Genomic DNA, 20,049 nt, shown 5'->3' with positions numbered 1-20,049 from the left:
TGGTGGTCTAGTGGACACCGTAGCCAGATCACCACCACCACAAATAGGAGATAGATTTAGCTCGACTAGGATATTTTGCTAGCCGTTGGTGGCTCTTTATGATCATATATATCTCTAGTTTGTTCTGGTGGTCATATACATTATCTACTTTCTATAGTCATTGAGTCTTGGGTCCAACACTGCACATTTGCACCCTCCCTCCACATTGGAGCCTCAATACCCCCATTGTACCTGTGACTCGTGGGCTTGGAGCTGTGTTGCCAACCAAAGTGTGGTTCTATGAGTTTGTCATGTTCAATTGAATTTTGTGTCTATTATTGTGCGTTAAGTTGTTCCATTGATGTGTTGTTCTTTTCTTGTTGGGATGAGGTTTCATGCATATTGCACAGAGGAGTACCCATTGTAGAGAGCATGACACACTTTTCTTGATACAGGAAGAACCAAAAAGCCTAATTTGAGGCCATAATTGAATTTCCTAGAACACTAAGGAGCCAAAATAAAGCAAAAAGTCGGTGCATTTATAACTTGTCATTCTTTTATGGAATCTATATTGATTTGAATGCCTTGTACATAACGTATATATTCTTACAATATAATGAAAATTGACAAGCAATTTAGATAGAGAAATATGAGTATTTGTCAGTTTGACTCAATTTGGAAATACTTGTATGCCAAACCCATATGCTATCTACATGGGCGTTAAAGGCTAATCTCAACTAGACTATGTTATGGTTTGTACATTAGTAACTCATTTAGAGATTAATAGCTAATATCAAATTCCATTATTGGCTACGAGTGCACTTTCGCAAGCCTAGCTACACTAAGCACCTCTCACGTGCTTTAGATGATCTAGTATCAAGACTTCCACACAAATGTGATTGTCAACTCACTACATCGAAGCACAAGCTTTTAAGCGGAACGTTAATTGCACGATGGTCCACAATGCCGATCTATTTTTCAGTAATTGCAAATTCCATTTCGAGTCTTTCCTGAAAAGGATATTTGGACACCTCATTTCATGTTTGAAGAGACAGTACTTGATGTATGCTCCATATTTTTTCATTCCTCCAATCCTTAAGAGGTTTACACATGTATTGATTCTAGCAAAAGCCATGCATCTGATTGCCCTTCACAAAAATACCAGCATTTGCAACAGAACTAAACAATGTTGTCTTGTGATAAAGTAGACACAATAAAAACACAGACAAACACACACAGACATTTTAATCCAGTACACTGAGGGGGGAAACCCTAAAGACAAGGAAAAATACTCTAGAGATGTACAAGCATTCAAATATTAGTAGGCAAAATGCTATGCTGATATACAAATATACAACCTAATGTGTCAAGTCGTACACACATTCTCTCCTGTGCCTACAAATTCAACAGGTTTGTTGACAGTTCCCTGGCTCCATGAAGCCTCCATTTGTTCACATGTTACATGGTTTTGATTGGGGGAGAGCCCAGTCATATAAAACCAAAGATTAGGATAGGTTGAACCTGGATACCATAAGAAAAAAAGCTTCAGTTGATTGCACACACATACGCGTGCATGCAGCAAGCACGCGTGCGCGCGCGCCACACACACATACACACACACACACAGAGAGAGAGAGAGAGAGAGAGAGAGAGAGAGAGAGAGAGAGAGAGAGAGAGAGAGAGAGAGAGAGAGATATGAAATGATATATTAACGTCTTCAAAAGGCCAGAATGACCTATGAGATCAAGCTCTTACAACATAGTGAATCTGATAACATGTCCGGAATAAAAAAGAATTGAAACAAAAAAAAAAACTACTACAGCTGGGACTGTATGGACGTGCCAGCTAATACAAAAGGTGCCCGGTACAATGTGTAGAACAATGAGAGAAGGGGATAGGGAAGATATGGTAGAGATCCATCCTCATCTACACTCTGGACGTCGAGAAAGTATGGCGCGAATCCTCTGTTGTAGTCTCCGTGGATACTGTGTAGCTCCTCTCCTCAATCGCGGTCGTCTAGATCTCCCTAGCTCAAATGCTCGGTCTATGAGAATGCCAGTAGTGGTAGTATGAGTGCGGGCAAAGCTCTGCAATGGTGGCTGCTCCTTTGAGTGTCCAATATCTAGAGAAAAGAAATCTGTAATCTACCTCTGGGACTCTCTCTCCAGCTATCCTCAGTAAAGTGTCTCTATGCCAAAGAGAGAGAGAGAGAGAGAGAGAGAGAGAGAGAGAGAGAGAAATGAAATGAAATGTTATATTAACGTCTTCAAAAGGCCAAAATGACCTATGAGACCAATCAGTTACAAAATAGTGAATCTAATACCATGTCTGGGTACAAAAGAACTAGAAAAGAACTAGAAGTGGAACAAAATACTACTACTACTACTACAATCTAAAACTACGTGGGTGTAGCAGCTGATACAATAGGTACCCGGTAAACTGGATGTAACAGTGTGTGAAACAAAGATGGAAGAAATGGTGAGGATCCATCCTCATCTGCACTCTGGATGTCGAGAGAGTATGGCTCGAATCTTCTGTTGTAGTCTCCGTCGATGCTGTGTTGCTCCTCCCCTCAGTCGCCGTCGTCTGTATCTCTGTAGCTCCAATGCTCGGTCGATGAGAGTGCCAGTAGTGGTCGAATGAGTGTGGGACGAGCTCTGCAGTGGTGGCTGCTCCTCTGGCTGTCCCATATCTAGTGAAAAGAAATCTGTAATGTGTCTCTGGGACTGCCTCTCTCTAGCTCTCCCTAGTAAAGTGTCTCTATACCTGTGCCAACACCCTCTCTGAATAAGCAGTGGAAACGCCCCCGTATCTCATAGAACACTGTGCAATGACATATGTAGTGCAACTCTGTCTCTGGCTCTCTCTGGCATAATCGGCATATCTTGATGTCTGCTGGTATCCCTCTGAATCTACCAGTCTCAATCTCGAGCTGATGTGAGGATGTGCGTATCTGACCAATGGCACAACGCAAACCATGAGACATATGTGTGTCCATGTAGCTGGGTCGAATCACAAACCCATCTCCTGTGAGGTGGAGAAGATGCTCTCTATAGAAAGCCATCTTCGTGCTCAACTCCTGAGGCGGCTCTATCCATGTCCTCCTGGTGTCGAGCTGGATCAGGTCCTGACGAATGAGTCTAGTGATCTCCACCCGTGTAAGAGACAGCGAGGGTGCCTGAAGAGAATACTGGAAAGGGGGCAACCTGTCCATGGTGAAGCCATGCGTCTGAAACCATGAAGTCATCTGTGCATACCAGCATGAAGTGTCCCCCTGTAGAGCTAACTGTCTGGAAGACTCAAGGGCCAGTCTAGCATATCTGTCTCTAGTAGTATCCCATAGGCTGTGCACAAAGGACACTGATCTGGTAAGCGCCTCAATCTCCATGGGGGGGGCAGCTAGCTCTGCTCGAATGATCGCGTGAGGTACGGAGGCCTTGGCTCTAATCAATCGGGAGATCATAGATACCAAGGGCCTCTCCATACGTCTCCAACCATCCTGGCCTAGAGAGAGAGAGAGAGAGAGAGAGAGAGAGAGAGAGAGAGAGAGAAATGAAATGTCATATTAACGTCTTCAAAAGGCCAAAATGACCTATGAGACCAATCTATTACAAAATGGTGAATATAATACCATGTCTGGGTACAAAAGAACTAGATACTACTACTAGAATCCATCCTCATCTGCACTCTGGATATCGAGAGAGTATGGCTCAAATCCTCTGCTGTAGTCTCCGTCAATGCTGCGTAGCCCCTTTCCTCAATCGTGGCCGTCTAGATCTCCGTAGCTCTAGTGCTCGGTCGATGAGAGTGCCGGTAGTGGTCAAATGAGTGTGGGCCGACGAGGTCTGCAATGATAACTACTCCTCTGGCTGTTCCATATCTAGTGAAAAGAAATCTGTAATCTGTCTCTGGGACTGTCTCTCTCTATCTCTCCCTAATAAAGTGTCTCTATATCTGTGTAACTCAAGTAGATATAGCCCAAGACATCTCTCATCCTCATAACTCATGACCTTAGAGAAAGTACCGAAACCCTCTCTGAATAAGCAGTGGAAACGGCACCGTATCTCATAGTACACTGTGCAATGACATATATAATGTAGCTCTGTCTTTGGCTCTAACTGGCATAAGCGGCATAGCCTGATGTCTGCTGTTATCCCTCTAAATCTACCAGTCTCAATCTCCAGTTGATGTGAGGATGTGCGTATTTGACCAATGGTGGAACTGGCCCGTAGGGTGGTAGACGTTAGCTTTCACCCGATTATTTAACACTTGACTTTACGACACAAAGCAATGACCTAAAAGGAACCTGCAACTGAGACTGGAATTACACTTCAAAACAAAATCATGGCCAGTAAGCTAGAATGCTCCCAAGCAGACAGTGACACCTGTAGGCCCCAAAGGTTGGCACCCCTTTCGGTATTTCTTTATTACTCTTCAGGAATGAGGAATAAGCTACAAAACCCAAGTCCTTGAGACGTTCATGTGCATCCAGCTAGATGGCACTTGTGCAAGCAAAATTTCGGCAACATAACGGCCCCAAAACTTGCCTTCGACAGTCTCCCAAGCTCCGACTCGTTTCCAATAGCATAGACCCCCCGTTTCCTGCGCAAAAACAGTAATTACAGCACGCTGTAATTCCTTTGTTTTCAGCCCTAAACAGACCCCGAACTGCCGTCTAACAGTGGAACATTGTTCCCAATGCTCCCGGCATCATGACGGCTGCAAAACAGTCCAATTTCAACGAATGCGCAACGCTGAAAATGCACCTGTGTGGTGAGGTTATCACCCTCACCGGTGCTTGCTTTGGTGTAGCAGTTAGCTACACCCGTTCCTGTTCAGAGAGGCTCTTGCCTCGGCACAGAAGCATAAATCCCCACAACTGTACATTGGTCAAATGAGAAGCCCACTCGAGGGGCATAACATAACTGCTCGTAGGAGAGAGAGAGAGAGCAGCGCGTAGCGTGCAGGGCATCACTCTTGGCACCACACTATACATAAGAGGAAAAGAAAGCACTCTATAGCTCTTAACCTGTGACAAAAGCAAAATGAGGCCTCTCCCAACTAAAAATTAAGCGCTCTCTCTTTTGCGCTTGACCTGTAATGCATCTGTGACCAAATAGATGCAAAAGGGGAAGATTTTCATGGTTGCCAAAACCTGCGTATCGTTGGAAACGTAGCAAAACAACCCTGTAAACACGCATCTGATGCCTTCCAATGCTAAAAATGAACTCCTTGGTCCTAGGTAAAGTCATGGGAAGCTCAAAAATGGAAAGAAATGGCTAAAAATCAGAGTTATCAGCTTCCAAAACTACTCCAAAAAGTCAGTTACGAGTTCTGTTCTCCCAAACTTGGTAAATTGGCCAAAAAGTATCACCTGGCACTTATGCATACAATTTCCCCGCATTGGGCTTCTTTTTTTAAAATCTCTCAACTGGTGCATCGGTTGACTTTGCAGCAGAGTAATAAAACGTTCCCCTTGTCATTCTGAAGGTAATGACGTGAACACATTTCACTGCCCAAAATAGCAGTTCTCTAATTTTTAGGAGTTGCTTCCGTTGGGCTCCCACTGGTCATCTGACCATCTATCCTCATTGGGACCGCATCCAAAAGTGCAATGTGGCCCAACTGTCGGATACTTTGTGTTGGTGATCCCACCTTTGACTTTATGCCTTTATCGAGTTTACTTCCTAGTATCCACCAACTTGCTAAGTGCGACTGGGGGACCTACATGACCTTGCACTGAGCCTAGACATCCTCTTACTATACGAATTCTAGTGTCGACCAACTTCCCATCTGCGGGTGAAACTACTGTTCACATTGGCCATACAATGTCCGACCATTTGCAACTTCAAAAAGAGGGTCTCAAAAATAAAACAAAAATCATTGGAAAGAAAGCAACAACTAAGGTTAGCAATTGCCACGTCCTCGTGACATAATAGTTGCCACGTCCTCGTGACATACCCCCCTCTTGAAATCGCAAACGTCCTCGATGGCATACCAAAAATACATGCCACTGATGATCTTGTGTTGTTAGCACTCTTTTATCATCGCATGTATCCGTAAGAAAAGTCGTAACACATAGATACAAATGACTTAATGAGACCTTCATACTTTTGTCATTTCCATCTATTTCACTGAATTCATATGTAGATTTGATGTGCTAGCTCTATCATTACCCCTCCTTTGCACATGTTAGGTTGGGGCATAGGTAGGCTGTAACCCAAAGGCTTCAAGGTAAAGCTACAATACATTTGGCGACTCCGACAGTTCATGCTCTTCCATCCACTTTGCATCCATAGGTGGATAGTTCTTGAACTTCACCACATAGCATCTTGCAACTTGTCCTTTAACTTTTTACTTGTGCAAGAGGCTCTTGCCTTTGCAAACGAGCATAATTCCGCAACACTGTAGCGTACTACCACGACCAAGTAAGCTCAAATTTCAAGATGATTTACCAATGCGTCAAAGAATCCAAGCAATCGCCTCAAAGAATCGGCGAGCAGCGTGTCATCTGGCAGACCCACATCACTCCCGCAAGAGATCTAGTGGCCAATCTATCACCGTGAGACCTCTCCCTATCTCATCTTCGTTCGTACTTGCAAACCCTAAAAGGGTAGCAGAAAATCAGTCCTAATTTGACTACTTTTTGGCAGGGCGAACATGCAGAATTTCCTGTCTGTCCTGTAAAGAGGAACCCTCTTCCATAATGCCCTTCCCTTTGTCGACCATAGTATAATTCCGCGTTCCTATACTCTGTGTCTTTACCCAAAACAACCAAGCTCCCTTCTTGAGAAAAAAGTGATTGATATCCCGGCAATGGAACTATGGAACCGGCCCATAGGGCGGTAGACGTTAACTTTCATCCGATTCTTTAACACTTGACTTTACAACACAAAGCAGTGACTTAAAAGGAACATATAACTGAGACTGGAATTACACTTCAAAACAATGGCACGGCCAAGAAGCTAGAATGCTCCCGAGCAAACAGTGACACCTGTAGGCCCCAAAGGTTGGCGCCCCTTTCGGTATTTCTTTATTACTCTTCAAGAATGAAGAATAAGCTACAAAACCAAAGTCCTTGAGACGTTCATGTGCATCCAGCTAGATGGCACCTGTGCAAGTAAAAGTTTGGCAACATAACGGCCCCAAAACTTGCCCTCAACAGTTTCCCAAGCTCAGACTCGTTTCCAATAGCATAGACCCTCTGTTTCCCGCAAAAAAACAATAATTACAGCACGCTGTAATTATTGGTTTTTCCTCTGTTTTCAGCCCTAAACAGCCCCCAAACTGTCGTCTATCAATGGGGCACTGTTCCCAATGCTCCCGGCATCATGACGGCTGCAAAACAGTCCAATTTCAGCGAAAACGCAGTGCTGAAAATGCACCTGTGTGGTGAGGTTATCACCCTCACCGGTGCTTGCTTTGGTGTAGCAGTTAGCTACACCTATTGCTACTTAGAGAGGCTCTTGCCTCGGCACAGAAGCATAAACCCCCACAGCTGTACATTGGTCAAATGAGAAGCCCACTCGAGGGGCATAACATAACTGCTCGTAGGGAGAGAGAGAGAGAGAGCAGTGCGTAGCGTGCAGGGAATCACTCCTGGCACTGGACTGTACATAAGAGGGAAAGAAAGCACTCCATAGCTCTTAACCTGTGACAATTGCAAAACGAGGCCTTTCCCATCTGAAAATTCAGCGCTCCCTCTTTTGCGCTTGACCTGTAATGCATCTGTGACCAAATAGATGCAAAAGGGGAAGATTTTCATGGCTGCCAAAACCTGCGTATCGCTGGAAACGTAGCAAAACAACCCTGTAAACACGCATCTGATGCCTTCCAATGCTGAAAATGAACTCCTTGGTCCTAGGTAAAGTCATGGGAAGCTAAAAAATGGAAAGAAATGGCTGAAAATCAGAGTTATCAGCTTCCAAAACTGTTCCAAAAAGTCAGTTACGAGTTCTGTTTCCCCAAACTTGGTAAATTGACCAAAAAGTATCACTTGGCACTCATGCATACAATTTCCCCGCATTGGGCTTCTTTTTTGGCACTCATGCATACAATTTCCCCGCATTGGACTTCTTTTTTTTAAATCTCTCAACTGGTGCATCGGTTGACTTTGCAGCAGAGTAATAAAACGTTCCCCTTGTCATTCTGAAGGTAATGACGCGAACACATTTCACTGCCCAAAATAACAGTTCCCTAATTTTTAGGAGATGCTTCCGTTGAACTCCCACTGGTCATCTGACCATCTATCCTCATTGGGACCGTATCCAAAAGTGCAATGTGGCCCAACTGTCGGATACTTTCTGTTGGTGATCCCACCTTGACTTTATGCCTTTACTGAGTTCACTTCCTAGTATCCACCAACTTGCTAAGTGCGACGGGGGGACCTACATGACCTTGCACTCAGCCTAGACATCCTCTTACTATACGAATTCTAGTGCCGACCAACTTCCCATCTGCGGGTGAAACTACCGTTCACATTGGCCATACAATGTCCGACCATTTGCAACTTCAAAAAGAGGGTCTCAAAAATAAAACAAAAATCATTGGAAAGAAAGCAACAACTAAGGTTAGCAATTGCCACGTCCTCGTGACATAACAATTGCCACATCCTCGTGACAAATGGCACACCGCAAACCATGAGACATATGTGTGTCCATGTAGCTGGGTCGAATCACAAACCCATCTCCTATGAGGTGGAGAAGATGCTCTCTATAGAAAGCCATCTTCGTGCCCAACTCCTGTGGCACTCTATCCAGGTCCTCCTGGTATCCAACTGGATCAGGTGGTGACCACCCGTGTAAGAGACATAGAGGGTGCCTGAAGAGTACACTAGAAAGGGGACAACCTGTCCATGGTGAAACCATGCGTCTGAAACCATGATGTCATCTGTGCATACTAGCATGAAGTGTCCCCCTGCAGAGCTAACTGTCTGGAAGACTCAAGGGCCAGTCTATCATATCTGTCTCTAGTAGTATCCCACAACCTGTGCACAAAAGAGACTGATCTGGTAAGCGCCTCAATCTCTATAGGAGGGGCAGCTAGCTCTGCTCGCGTAGGATACGAAGGCCTTGGCTCTGATCAGTCGAGAGATCATAGATACCAAGGGCCTCTCCATACGTCTCCAACCATCCCGCCGGCCTACAGAAGGACCCCTGGGTGCTACTAGCTGGAACTCCGTGGGGTATGATAATGGGTGCCCAATACAAGATGGTGATATAATGGGTCATGAATTCATCCTCATATGTACTCTGAGAGAGAAACAAAGATTTTATTGAAAAACTAGACAAATCACTTTACAACCAAGGTATCTCCTCTATCATCCCAATAAAAAAGGAAACATGTGGTGGAACTAGAAGCTGTAGTGTACAATGGCCGGGGGTTGGTAACATGATAGTGCACTGTAGAGGTGGGATGGAGCTCTATGACTAGTGGCTCATTTACAAGTATGACAAGCAAACATACAGCTATGTACCTCAAGTATACAAGTATGCAAGAAAAGCAGACACATGAGACAGAGGCAAGCAGAAGTGCCTCTAGCTACCATGGTTTATAGTCGCACGGATTCTACTCATCGAATTCCACCACCCTCCTCAGATCCCCTTGATGACACGCTATCTATTACATCTTCTTTACATAGTTCAGATAGAGATGGCATTCGTGTAACTGTGTTAATAGCACTATGAGGAAAGCTTTCCAGCTCTTGTATCTCATAGAAGAGTTGTTTATGTTACGAGATCAAAGAGGTTGAATAACAAGGTCTAGCCTTGTTTTATTCATTGTATATGACAAATATTTCCTTTGATGCTTTTTGTACTTTTATCTTGGGGTACACTAGCACTGTGTGGCATATATGTGCCCATATACCTTGGCCTCTGAATGAAGCCATTCTCTAGGATAGTGCCGAAGCAATCTCTGTAATTCAGCATCTTCAACGGAAGAGGATGTTTGGGGGTGTGGTCCATGTCTCTCGGATATTTAAATGCCAGAGATCTTGTATGAGGCCCTGGGGTCGAAAAGTTCGCGGTTCAACAACGAAGGCACCGGGCTGTAACTGTGTTAACAGCACTATGAGGAAAGCTTTCCAACTCTTGTATCTCATAGAAGAGTTGTTTATGTTACGAGATCAAAGAGGTTGAACAAGGTCTAGCCTTGTTTTATTCATTGTATATGACAAATATTTCCTTTGATGCTTTTTGTACTTTTGTCTTGGGGTACACTAGCACTGTGTGGCATATATGTGCCCATATACCTTGGCCTCTGAATGAAGCCATTCTCTAGGATAGTGCCGAAGCAATCTCTGTAATTCAGCATCTTCAGCGGAAGAGGATGTTTGGGGATGTGATCCATGTCTCTCGGATATTTAAGTGCCAGAGATCTTGTATGAGGCCTGGGGTCGAAAAGTTCGTGGTTCGACAACGAAGGCACCGGGCCTTTGATTGTGAGAGCTAATGGCTTATTCGATAACAAACACCACTTATTCAAGAGACAGAAACAAAGAAGCACACGTTGAATCCAGCCATTGAAGCTCCACTCATACACAAGGCCATAGACCCATACTTGAAACTTCTCTAGTGTGAGGAGGTCTGCAAGCTCACTAATCGCTTGGGTTAGGCCACAACTCGGGCTCAAAAAGATTCTTCTTTTACGGAGGATCCGATACATTCTGCAGCACACAAGGGTTCTCAAGGAGAATCTGATAGAGCAGTCAAGATTTTGTTAGCCACTCCACCCATAGTCCATCGCGCATTGGGCGCACTTCCGTCTTCATCGCTCTGTCTTAAGGGGCATAAGCCATAAGAATCCAAAACCACACATGGGTTCTCATGGAGAATCTGACAACGTTAACACCTCTTAGTGGGATGGCGAAAGAAAAGTTGAAATCCGGCGCAGGAACTCATAAAGATTTGGGCAAATTTTCGGCGGAGACGTTTGCCACAGCGGAGTACAAACGTCAACTGCAGGTTGACACGTGTGTGAAAAGATTAATGAAGTACTCTTAGAACCCGAAATATATGAAGTATCTCAAGACTTAACTGATGGATGAGATTCACGCGAGATGGCAAGAGGCCATTGATTCTCCTTTCAAGTCGGGAAGAAAGTTGAAAGGACAGACGAGTGCATATAAGCAAAAATTATACTCGCAAAAAGAGCCGGACAAAGCTCTTGACAAGAAGATGAACCAGATAATGAAAGGCTTGAAGCACTCTCGGAAGAAGAGGAAATCGGTAGATTTCCTCGGTTATTTGCGTCGGAAAACAACTTTCGAGGTGGCAATCAGATCCAAGAAGAGTGTTTGTTTCAAGAATGACCTAGATTTTTCTTCGTCTTCAGAGAGATCCGACAATTCTTCGTCCTCTGGTTCCAGAAAGGATGAGAAAAGGCGAAGGAAGCAGAGAAAAAGCAAGAAAAGCAAAAAAAGTAGATTTGTGAAAAGTCTAGGAGGCATGGGAGGCCATCTAGCAGTTCAAAGGAGGAGAGCTCGTCCTCTTCTCACAGTGAACAAATGAGCAAGAAGACCGAGGAGTTCAAGGAAGGGGGTCAAGCCGTCATGTTTGAGACATTTTCAGGCTACCAGGATACCCATCGAGGCCTTGAGTTTATACAACAGTTTGACGTCGCCTTCTGTGGAGGTTGGTTCACGGAACACTCCAAGGTGCGAAGGGCAGCATCTTACTTGAAAGGAACTGCACAGACATGGTGCTCTATTCTGTTGTTATGCAAAGAAGCACTTGCAACATGGGTAAAATTAAAGAAAAATTTCATGTCAACTTGGATATCGGACAAATATGAAAGAGATGTCATCATGGCTTGGCATCATTTGAGAACGACTAAGAAAGATTCATTGGATGACTACTGCCAAAGGTTTTGGGATACAGTGCCTTCGTTTCGGAAGATTACTTACGAATCAGATTGAGCCGTTTTGTTGTGGTTCTAGAACAAAAGTCTGACTCTATTCAAAGACTTATGGGACATGCTAAGCACATTTGGGATGCATGCCGGCTCATTGACTTATCTACAAATAGGATAGTATCCACCTCAACAAGGAAAGAGTCTCCTAGTGGAGAGAATGAATGAAGGAAGCCAGATGACAACTCATCATAGGATTCTAGAGCAGTAAGAGAATCAGATGGTAGCGGTGCATCAAGAGCTCTGGACGGAATGAGGTGGCTAGATTGAATGATTGAAACACGAGTATTCCGTATGAACTAAGTGTTTGATTTTGTGAATTGTATGCTATGTGGATGTACTGTCTTGTGGGGAAGGTCGTAGGAATGGTTTGCTTGGTTGAAATGTGAAATGAAAGGATATGAATCTGATAATAGCAAGATTTAGTAGATCAAGACATTTGTCAAAAGATTAGCGTGGTCTGGATGTGATTGGTAAATGGTTATAATGATCAAGATTTGTACCTCAACAGAAATGTGATTGATCAATGACTGAAGTCTTTGTAGAAGTAATCGATTGGTGCATGAGTACATAGAGTCAGTGTCTATTAAAGAAAGTTTGGCTGTTTTTGCAAGCGTAATCGAGAGCGATTACAATTCTTTCAAGAGGGGGGAATGTTACAAAGTTATGATGTGGCACGCCCAACTGGAAGAGAAATAGTTGAGTGGACAAGAGAAATTGAACCAACCAATTGAAAGAACATATGGAGCACCGACCGAGGGTCTAAAACCCTAAAGACCAAAAGCTTGAACTCTGAGGAGGATTTCCGTAACATCTACTGATATCCTGACGTGGCAGTCCATACGAATGATAACGTGGCAAAACAGTACAGAATTTTCGCATTTTGCGTTGCTCTTGCCACGTGGGAAGCTCTTTGAGTGGTTGGGGGTTAGTGTTTAATCCTAATCCTTATCTTTAAAAACTGGGCCACTCGGTGAGGATCATTAAGTTGGTGAAGACTTCTTCTTTTGCTCCTACTAGGGTTTAGGCCCCTCGGCCGGGATGAGCAAGTTGGCTAGGATTATAGACTCGAGGAGCCCTAACCTGCCGGTTCTCCATTGGCTTGTTGACACGTCAGCAGTTTGTTACAGCATACCATTTATGTACTCGGTGAAGACCAAGATATCTAAGCTATCTATTACGATGGCTCCGCCACTTCCACACAATTTCCAAATACTATTACTTTCTAGGAAAAAAATTCGTTTATGTCTATTAGAGGCCGAAGTCAGACTATGCGACAAATCAAATATTCATGTGTGTTCTTTATCTATTGGGAAAGCACTACAGACTAACAAAATATGGTCTTGTGGTAGGGGACAGTAGGAGGAGTGATTCATGAAAGGCTAGGATACAAGATATATGGTATATGTAGGGGGGCCCGAGGGTGGGGGGGGGTAGTATCGAACTCTATCTTTAGGAGGTATGGGTGCCCATTTATATGCTCAAGGAAGTACAATCATGAAGTTCCATCAAGCTAACTAGCTCCATTCTATGTCACATTGGGTGAGTGTGGTGGGAGGGCTTTTGCGTATGATCATGGCTGGGTTTGCCAACATCCAAGCAAACCTCTCTTGTGTTGCTTGGTGGTGGTGAGTTTGGATCTCCGACATCTCTATGCGATGGAGTCTGGAAGCTCTGTATCTTGAAGCTCCGGGGCGTCTTTGACCATCTCATATTGCTCTGGGTGATCCCTCTTTGTGTCTGTGTGGGGTTGCGGTAGGGTTGTGGTCCTTTGAAGAAGTTTGTAAGCTATGACCGTCTGCCATCCGTTGGTGCCGCTACAAGTGGCAATAGTCTCTCTATGTCTATGTATCTCCACTAGAAACGGCCAAACTAGCACATTCTAGACTCCATGATTTGTTGTAGAGTTGTGTAAAGAGTGTCAGAAACTGATGACGTGGCACTATTTGAAGATCAAGTAGCGTAAGGACCCCAAAAACCTAAGCCCAACCAAGTTACTGAAGACAACCGAGGGGCCTAAAACCTAACCTGAAGACTAAAGGGGTTAGGATTAAGAATCCTAGCCCTACCAACTTGCAGACTTTGGTCGAGGGGCCTAAAAACCCTAGAAAGACCTGAAGACCATCAAATCGCGAGGAGATGATGATGTGGGATCCTTGTACAGATCAACCCTCGCAGTTGATGATAAACGAGGCAACGTTGTATGGATAGCCCATTGGGCGCTTGATTTTGGACCCATAGCTTTTGGATGTACCGGGCACTCTCTTTGGCATCCTACCTTGCGGAGTAGCAGAGTAGAGCCTCGAGGTTTTGTAACTTGTTAAAGCAATATAAAGAAATACCAAAAGGGGCGCCAGGGCTTGGAGCCAGTGCAGACTTGGAGTGGAACTCTTCCACTCTCTCTCTCTCTCTCTCTTCAATTCAATTGTTTTGAAGTGCTAAAAGTTTTATTCCAATCTATTCTTTTCAGTTGGCACAACGTTGTTGTCGTGCCCTCCCTTTACAAAGAGCCTCATATCTCTCACTGCCACTCTTATATGCTCTACATTTGCAAACAAATGTGCTCTTCGTTCACAATCACCCTCTCTATGAAAACCTAGCAAAACCTCTCTGCTCGGGGGTATGAGCAACTTTTAAGATCTGTATCTCTAGCTGGTGTGATGATACCTACAACTCACCAATCACCACTCGGGAGCTATGTGGCATGTATGTGTATGGCCATATAACGTGCTCTCTAGATGATCCCTCGTCTAGCATGGTCAACAAGTGCTCATTGTATTACAACATCTTGGGAGAAGAGGTTGTCTAGGTGCGATCCATGCCTCTCTAATGTAGAGCTGCAAAAGATCCTGTCTGAGTACTATGTTCCTAACACCAGTAGGTGGCTACCCCCTTCCCAAGGTTCGCACCCCTTCTCTCTTGCTAGCACCCCTCCCCAAGAGCCATGCCCCTTTGTGCAAATTGAGGCTGCAATCACTGGGCTGCTTTGCTGAAATTTTCACGCACCCTTCGCCAATGCTCGCACCTCTTCGCAGAGAGCCATGCCTTTGTGCAAATCGTTGAATTGCTGAAATTGTTGGACTGAAGCGTTGGGCTGAATTCAGCGTTGGCTGAACTTTTCGCTGGTCTTTTGTTTTTACGTAAGCAATCTACAGCGCATCATTTTTAAAAAAAACACATCAACCAAAGGTTTTAAGTTAAGTGGCCGGCCAACCCCAAATTGGCCTGGCTGTCCCAAATTCAATAAAGTGTGGCAAACCAATAATCTGATAATTATAAAAATCACAAAATGACAAGCGACAGCCAGATTTGCTCCTTCTCCCTCAGCGTTGGCACACTCTCCGCCACCACTCCGCGCGCGTGATGGCAAACGAATTCTTCGACGCGCCGTACCTCTTGTGTGTAGACGAGGACCCGAAGAAGACTTGCCGGCGAATCCTCTTCCTTCGCGGGAGGTTATTTTCATTCTGGAATCACACCTACCCGAGCCGGAGGTCATCATAATTCCCGATTCCCCAACTCCAAAGCCGAAATCCGTTCTAGACGCACTTTCCACTCCCGAAGTATCTGTTTTTGTTGAAAAGTCGGCATGGCTGAATCACAAGATGGCAACGACAATATTTTACTCGAGGATTCGATAGCAGTTTTCAAAGAACAGATGGCAGCACTTTCAACAAGCCTCGCATCGATTCACATTCGCTTGGATCAAATGCAGATGCAAACCTCTTCTCGGAGTCACCATACTGCTTCTCGAACGACACATGTAGTTTCTCTGCCATCTTCTTCCGACGCTTTAGTGGTCGACCAGGAAGAACCACTCACACAAAAGCCTTCGGAACTCAAATTTTCTCACCCAAAGCATGGTTTCTCAGAGACAACTAGACACAAAGTATCTTCGTGCGAGCGACAAAAGTCTCAGCATAAATATTCTTGGAAATGGATGAAGGGTGAATTCGGGTCATACTGGAAGGGTGGTAATGTATCCATGTTTGGTCCCTATGCTCCAAACCACTCTCTCCCCCACGAGTAACAAGACTTCACTGCCTCTACCTATCCACTTGCGGCCATAAAGACTGTAGCACTCCTGACAATCCCTGACAGTATGAAAGATCATGACCTTGGTTTTCCTAAGTTTTACTATCAACCCTCTCTGTGTATAAAAGTCACCAAGAGCCTCGAGATGCCGTTAGAAGCCCTCTCATGACTCAGAGATCAAAACAATGTCGTCAAGGTAAAGCATGATAAGTACTGGGGTACCTCCAAGATCTGCACCCTTGCTACTAGCTCGTAGTATGCAATATGATCATCATCATCACATAATACATAATCTCAAAACGTATGGGGAGGGGTACAATCAAATGAGGGCTAATGAGGTACAATGGAAAAAGTATACAATGGTGATCATCCCATGAACTCTCTAATAGGCCTCTATAGTATGGCCTAAATGTCCTCCATAGTCAACTTGAGAAGGGGGAAAGGGGTGTAGTGGAGATAATGTGTCGTGCTCTCTATGGTGGGTGCTCCTCAGTGCAGTGTGCGTGAGATCTCACTCCACCACAGAATGAAAACACAGAAGACGATGAAGAACAGAACAACAATGGCAAGACTTAGTAGAGAAACTTGAACAATACGAACATCGACTCAACTCAAAGAAATCAATACAGACTCTAGCATGGCAGCACTCTCAACTCCAACCCAGAACTCATGGGTACAATGGGGGTGTCGAGGCTCAGCTGTGCAAGGAGGACCTCTAGACGGGCTGTGCGTGAACTCAAGATGATAGACCCCCGACTCTTGACCACACGAAAAGTAGATGATGATCATAGAATCCCCGACAACTGGAACCAACCACACATATGTACCCCTAAAGAGCCACCAACGGCCAGCTAAGCCTATCTCCAAACTAAGGTGGTGGTGCTCTGGCCACGGTGTCCACTAGACCACCATCCGCGTATCACTTGCTACCTATCACTGCCCAGGAGAGAGTCCGTCTAGTGTGAACTCCAGCCCAACTGCAACTAACCGCTTGTCCTTTGCCAGTGACACTGTAGCCTTGCTAGGGGGGGGGGGGGGGTTTCCATGTCTCTTAACAATGCTCCGTAGCCTCTGATGTAGACCTCACCTCAATATGATGATCGTCAGATCCTCTGGCGCTGTGGGCGGCCAAGCTAGATGTCTTGATCAAGAAGGATGCCCCAGTGAGGGTGTGACTACGTAACCTATGGTGGGTCATCCCGAGTAGTCCCTCTGTAAAATGTAGTGATCTATCTTTGTATGGATCATCTATGTGTAGACCCTCTGCTCCTCAAGGTAGTCTCTCTCACTCTACGAGTCTCCAGCAAGAAGAGACCTAGGCACGTTTGATGATAGTAATCCAGGATGCAGGATAAGGTGCCAAAGCCCTCTTTGAATAAGTAGTGAAAACGCCCGCGGATCTCATTGTATATTATAAATTGGCAGATATAATGCTTCTCTGTCTCTGGCTCTGTATAGCAAACCTTGCATAATCTCTCCTCTTGGCATATCCCTCTTTATCGGACAGTCTCTTATCTCCCACTGGTGAGATAAGAGAGGTGCATACTCAGCCTGGAGATCATGAACACAAGTGGTCTCTCCATGGATTTCCATGCATCATAAGTGCGTCCTCATCCACTATGATGATCCAAGCTAGGCCCCCATGTTTGCACTCCATAAAGCATGGTAGAAGTGACGAAAGTGTCAAATAGCCAATGCTTAGAGCGTGGCTTTTGAAAATGCACTTGTGAACATATCCTCGCTAGTCCTCCTAATGCTGTTGCATATCCCCTCGTCAATTCCGCCTCTGCAACACCTCTCATAGAGAAAGAGTATATTCATGTCTCTTAAAGGAAAATGTGACCTTTGAGTCCAAGTCATACAATGAAGGAAAACCCTCATCTTAGAAAAACACAAAAGTAAGCCTAAAGCTAAAGCCTGAAATGAGCTACCTATCTGAAAATTACATCCGTAGTCCAAACATACAATATATCAGTGAAATATCCTCTCTCAATGAAGTTTCTCATTCAAGGTTTTTTTTTTTTTTTTTGGGGAGAGGGGGTGGGAAAGAGAGAGAGAGAGGAACCTGCGGACTGTTGCGCGAAACTCTACCTCTGCAGACTCTCACGCGATTGTGTTCTCCCCTATCAACTCCTCGCTCGCCGCCCTCCTCTGATTTGCCGCTGTTCACGCATAGCCAACCCACCATGGCAACATCTCGCGCACATGGAGCTTTGTGCGTGGCTACAACCTTATGCCTGTATGTTGCCCTCGCTTCATGCCTATGGCTCTCCAATGCCCTTGCTTCCCGCTCCTAGCCTGTGGGTTTCTTGCTTCTTGCATGCGGCTCCGTGTTGCCCCTGCCCTGAGCTATGCCTTGTTTCCCTCGCCTCCCTTCTCCCAGCTTCCATTCTTTGACCGACTCTGACCAAATGCCTCTCTGTGTGGGTCGGCGTGTGTGTTTAGGCGGGCTTGAGGATGTGTGTGTGTGTGTGTGTGAGAGAGAGAGAGAGGGCTTGAGGATCCCCATGTGTGTGTGTATGTGTGTCTGTGTGTGTTTGCATGTTTCTCCTTTTTGTTTGGTTTTAGTTCGGGTTTTGTGGGTGGGTCTGTGTATGTCTGTGAGGAATGTATGTATGTGTGTGTGTGCATGCGTGGCTTCACGGTGCGCTTCTGATTCACACTCAAGTTGGAGCCAACCCAGGCTTCTCAATTGGGGTTGTCGTCGATTGATTTGCATGCTCTCTCACCTGGTTGAGTCCTAGGCAGAGTGCTTATTGGATTTGGCCTCCCCAATACTATCGCATGTCATAGTCACATGGGGATGGGGACGAGGGACAGGCCAAGGGACGCGTATTAAAAAAGACTTGTTCCTCAGCCTGTCTCTGCCTTGTGGCATTGCTGCAATTCTATCAGGTGTCTACATGTGTTTCTCGCCCATCCTCCTCCTTGCCGGTTCGGTTTCTTCTTGGTGGCTTGGTGGTCTCGGGTAGCATCACAGATGCTGCCCCCTTACCACTTACTTGAAGGATTCTTCGAAGTTCGCACCAATGAGGTGCCTATCTTCCAGAGGCATCTGTGGATACCTTCTGCTCTCAGCTCTCCGTCTACTTCCAAAGGCACTTTTACCCTCACTAAGAGGGGTTTTTCCACTGGTTTTTTCAATTATATGGTTGTTCAGTCTTGGTACTTGGCCAATTGCAAGTTCTATGCCTACAGGCAGCATTGTATTTCACCCTGCGGGCGTTATGTTTTGGTCTTTCAGTTTCCAATGGGCCTCAGCTATTCACCCAGGTTCTATGCCTATGGGCGGCCTTGTACTTTGCCTTCCAGCAATTGTATCAGATTTACTTCCCTGTAGATAAGCACCTTTTGGGTGCCTCCAGGGGGTCAAAGGAATGGAGAATCAACAATGTGCTTCCTTTGAGAGAGAAATGAAATGATATATTAATGTCTTCAAGAGGCCAAAATGACCTATGAGACCAAACTGTTACGAACTGTTGAATCTGATACCATGTCTGGTTCCGAAGCCCTCTCTAAATAGACAGTGGAAGCGGCCTTGTATTGCATAGTATACCGGACAATGACAAATGTGATGTAACTCTCTCTCTGGCTCTACATGGCATAACTGGAATATCCTGGCTTTTGCTGGTACTCACCTAAAAGAGACCAAAAGGTTACATCCATGTGTGACTCTAGTACAACGTTGGGGAACATAAAAATAAACACACACACACCCAGAAATGAAATGAAATGATATATTAACGTCTTCAACATGCCAAAATGACCTATGAGACAAAACTGTTACAAACTGGTGAATCTCATACCATGTCTGGGTACAAAAAACAATATACCTAGATGAATCCAGGATATACCCAGATTCACCCTTGAAGGAAAGTGCAAGGTATAGACTCATGGTAGTCACCCACGAGACAATATAACCATCAGCTCCATCATGCACAGTATTGACTAAATACCACGACATCCCCACTAACGTCGTCAGTGCTCAATAGTGGGTGTAGAACTAGGTACAAACATATGCTCCCAAACACAACACACACCACACGCACACACACATGAGCATACATCAACACAAAGTTCAGAGTGCTGAGTTTCTGTCATGACTCCGGAGATCAAGGGCAGACT

At 45.0% G+C, this 20,049-nt stretch overlaps 1 protein-coding gene across 4 annotated transcripts in view; it reads right to left on the bottom strand.

Annotated features, from left to right (window-relative positions):
- Positions 1 to 1,207: 1,207 nt before the first annotated feature.
- Positions 1,208 to 20,049, bottom strand: part of LOC147426674 (structural maintenance of chromosomes protein 6B-like) — a 209,963-nt gene continuing 191,121 nt past the window's right edge. For all 4 annotated transcript variants that reach the window (XR_015186303.1, XR_015186301.1, XR_015186304.1 and 1 more), the window contains one exon: positions 1,208 to 1,500. The gene's annotated coding sequence lies outside the window, so the exon portion shown is untranslated. The remainder of the gene's footprint in view (positions 1,501 to 20,049) is intronic.

This window comes from Adiantum capillus-veneris, chromosome 24 (assembly GCF_014529385.1).
Source record: "Adiantum capillus-veneris isolate H3 chromosome 24, ASM1452938v2, whole genome shotgun sequence".
Classification (NCBI taxonomy): Eukaryota; Viridiplantae; Streptophyta; class Polypodiopsida; order Polypodiales; family Pteridaceae; genus Adiantum; species Adiantum capillus-veneris.
Note: the sequence above shows the minus strand (reverse complement) of the source record. Positions and strands in the feature narration are given on the sequence as shown.